At 32.1% G+C, this 4,162-nt stretch overlaps 1 protein-coding gene across 3 annotated transcripts in view; it reads left to right on the forward strand.

The window, feature by feature from the left end:
* Window positions 1-1,082: 1,082 nt before the first annotated feature.
* Window positions 1,083-4,162, forward strand: part of LOC106474067 (GTP-binding protein SAR1b-like) — a 56,327-nt gene continuing 53,247 nt past the window's right edge. The window contains exon 1 of one of the 3 annotated variants that reach the window (XM_013934790.2): window positions 1,083-1,237. The gene's annotated coding sequence lies outside the window, so the exon portion shown is untranslated. The remainder of the gene's footprint in view (window positions 1,238-4,162) is intronic. The other 2 variants (XM_022403177.1, XM_022403149.1) reach the window with 2 other exon arrangements.

The raw sequence follows: 4,162 nt of genomic DNA on the forward strand, positions 1-4,162 counted from the left end.
TAGAGTATTCATGAAGGAACAGGATATTTCTAGAAGTCAATGACGTGTTATCAGCGTCACGTGACCTGCGTTGTCGTAACAGTATGTAGGGATGGGTAGGAAAAAAGTCGCCGACGCATATTATCTATTGCTCATCATAGTCTCAAATCTCTATAAATTATTATTCAGTTTAAACCTAAACTTATGCAAATGAAAAACTTCAACATTTAGTTGTAGATAAAATTCGGGCCTCCCAGATAATTCTTGATCCATCGAGAAACTCCAGCGCGCATGCTTCCAGCGTCACGTGACTTCCGCTCTAGTAAGATAATATTCGTGAGCCAAATGAAGAAACTCATTATCTTGGGAGGTATTTAAAGTTATTTGGTTTTATCGAATTTCTTTTAGATGTTTGTTCTTTCTAAATAATGTCTCTAGTGAAAGAGCGATAAGTTTACGGACTTAGAACGCTAAAATCCGGTGTTCGATTGTCCGCTGTAGACAAAGCAGCTAGCCCAATGTAGCTTTTTTTTTTGCACAAACAAACAAATTGCAAATAATGTTGTTATTAAGTCATTCACAATAGAAGAGAAAGATGTAACTAACCTTATGTGTGATTTCATATGAAATTTTAATTTGAAATGTTTCCGTGTACTTTTTATGAATAATCTTATAATGGCAATACTTATCAGGAAATCAATTTGAGCTGTAATTTTTACGAGTTTAATGAGTGTGTGTTAGGTTGAGCGACGCTGCACTGCGACGTTTGAAAACTCATTGTTTAATTTATGTAATGCGTATTGGAGTATAAAATATTTTAGTACTATTTATAAACAACCTAATAACACCTAGTTTTTTCTTCAATTAGACACTTAACGTTTCAGTTTTTCACGAAAACTGACACAAATAGCCCATTGTGTAGCTTTGTGCTTAACTTCAAAGAACTTCAAATTTCCTATGTTCCCCAGCTGTTTTCAGCCTGATACGCCGATATTCAAAAAATCACGTTATGTCATATTAAAGTATTTCACACAATATATGTCTGGCCCTCTACCATACAGGTAAACCAATCAAGTAAACTCATGCTGCAATCTGTCCATTTAGAACAAACCTTTTATCAGTCCACAGCAGAAGTTTTATGCAACGTCATAAGTGTTCATTTCAGCTGTGACGGACTATGTATGTTCGAATGTGGTAGGCAAAAGTGAACTGTGTAACGTGTGTTCTACCGTATATATTATATTGTTATTAAACATAGGTGAGAAATGTATTGATGTTCTATATATATATATATATATAAAACTCAAAAGCATGGTTAGAGGAATTTAAGCATGTTTAAAATGTCTGCATGTAGATTTAGATTTTAAATTTAAGTAAAGAGTTCAGACTGTGGGTGAGGCCATTAAGTTTAACTACGACGTAAAGTATGCTCAACTTTGCAATAACAATAACTGATCGTGATACTGATAGATTCGGTGACTGTACGTTATTGATAGTACTTTTCAGTGTACTGTCTTCAGAATACAGTACAAATTATAATAATAGTACATAGTAAGTAATAGTATTAGAAATGGTCGGACTATCAGTATGAACTTACAATTGATTTATATTGAATATAATTTAATTAGTGTTTTCCCAAGAAACTTCCTAGAAAGTTAAAGATGACAAAAGTCTTAAAGTTTAACTTCAAACAAACAATAACTTATTAAAATTAATGAATAAAACCCCCATAACCAGAGCGCTTGGGTATAGGGTTTTTATTCATTTCCATCAAACTTCTAGTTGAAGTTGAACATACATGAATCATTAAAATTAATATCATTTGTACTACGGCTAGAAATCAATACGATGATAAAATTTGTGAAAAAGCAATTATGCTTTTAGTTTTACTGTAACTTATTGCAGTGGTAGTACTTGTATTTGTAAGTTGTACTGTTGTAGTAGTATTGAGCTATCTAGAGTTAGCTGTGCTATTAATAACTGTTAAGATTTAACAATATTGAGTTTAAGCCAGATATACGTATAAAAGATATATAATGAGTTGTCATCAGCAATAGTGGAGGCCAGCACATTACAGGAGATTATAAGGGGAATTGATAACTTTTTGAAAAGTAAGGGTAGGTTTAAATTTTGTCTTTTCTTAATAAGTTGATGTTTATGCAAGGACTGCCTTGAAGGATTGATTAGTCCCTTTTTCGTTTGTGTTTGTTATGAGTGTACAGGGAGAGCCTTGTTATTCCATTGATGGACCAAATGGTTCCTTGTTGTCTTTAATGTTATGCTGATGAATGAACTCAACCTGACAGTAACACCTTTTTTGTATTTGTAAAGCAAATATTTATCAGTTAACACTGTCATATGACATCAAACTTGTTTTTTTGCCTGAAAACAGTGTCAAAATTCAACTTTTCTACCAATACATATTTAATCCACTTGTTTACTTGCCAGTGTTAAGGACATTTGTTTTAGTATAAAAATGCATGTACCATGATATCATGCCAGGTGCAACTGTGTAAAAACCCTCTGACACCTAACTGTGTTAGGTAATTATTGTTATTTTTTGATACATTTTGAGTCGCATGCTTTATTTTCATGATCAAAAGTTCAGTTGAAAATAGCAGCTTATTTGATAATAGGAATTGCTGTTTATTGTAATTTTCTTAGCAGTACAATCAGGTTATTCTTATTACTTGTAGTTAATTGCATTGTTTTTTCCCTTTGTTATTAGATATGTGTTAATATTATGGGTTGGTAATTTGAACAGTAATATGACAGTCATCATCATATTAACATACAACCTATGGACAACAAGGGACCATTTGGTTTTTCAGAGTTATCCTTGAACACACACTGTTGGAAAGAGTAAAAACTTAAAATCACTATCCATTTGAAGAAGTTATATATTTGCCTCTTAAACTCCTGTACAGTGCTGTCCTCTACCACTGCTGATAGCAGCTCGTTTGTTAAGTCGATCAACCTGTTAGAAAAATAAAACTGTCATAACTGAGCCTGGTTTGCTGTTTAAAAGTCTTAAACTCATATCTGTTTTGCTTTATTATATTTAAAATTTCTAAACTTAAGAACACTCTTACCTTTCTTTTCATAAAAGAAAATAAGTTAAGAGATCTTAACTTATCTCTATAAAATCTTTTCATCTCTGGAATCATGCTAGTAGCCTCCCTCAGAACTTTACCCTAATAGTCAATATCCTTTCTTGGACAAGAAAACAAAAAAATGCACACAATATTCCATGTGAGGCCTGACTCATGATTTGTATTTAGAAAATTACCTCTTATTTGTAATCAAAATGTTTAAAATAAAAACCCAAATTTCTATTAGCTTTACTACTAGCAAAAGAGCATTGCTTCAATGGTTTAAGTGACTTATCTACCACTATGACAAGATTCTTTTTTTCAGTCATGCTATTGATTGTGTTCCCATCTATGTTAAATATATGACCAGAATTATGAGAATCCAAATGCATTATCTTGCACTTACTATAATTGACGGCCATTTGTCGGCTATTTGTCCAACTTACTGATTGGTCATTATCATTCTGGAGTATCTTAACATCTTCAATATAGTTAAATACCAAACAGTTTGGCTTCATCAGGAAACATTACTCATTTACAAGTGATGCTTTTGTGAATATGATTAAATAAGAAAGATCAAAAACCTAAGCATTGACTCCTGATGCACACCTCTAATACTTAGGTTTATTTTGACTGGATTCCTTTAATAATGTTTTGCTTTATCTCAGCTAGCTACTCAACAATCCAATTGATAGTCTTTCCCCAATCCATACTGATGTGGTTTTCTTAACTGATCATCTATGATCTTACGAAAACCAAATTATACCCTTTTAATCATCCAGGTAACTTTTAGAACTTTAATTGCTAACAGATTAGTAAAACAAGATTTCCATTTAATGAATCCATGTTGGCTGTCTTTTATTATATTGCATTTTGTTAAAGGATTTTGTAAAACTTTTTTTTAATCGGGCTATGATTCTTACCATTACAGAAGTAAGACTTAAATGGCTTGTGATTTCCAAGGCAATTCTCATCACCTCTCTGTAAATAATGTGTAAACAGATATTCACGTGTTGTATATGTAAATATCAGAATTACTGTACATGTATGATGTGTATCAGTGTGTTTCTATTGTTGTAAGGGATATAACA

This window comes from Limulus polyphemus, unplaced genomic scaffold (genome assembly GCF_000517525.1).
Source record: "Limulus polyphemus unplaced genomic scaffold, Limulus_polyphemus-2.1.2 Scaffold5, whole genome shotgun sequence".
In the NCBI taxonomy this organism is placed as follows: domain Eukaryota; kingdom Metazoa; phylum Arthropoda; class Merostomata; order Xiphosura; family Limulidae; genus Limulus; species Limulus polyphemus.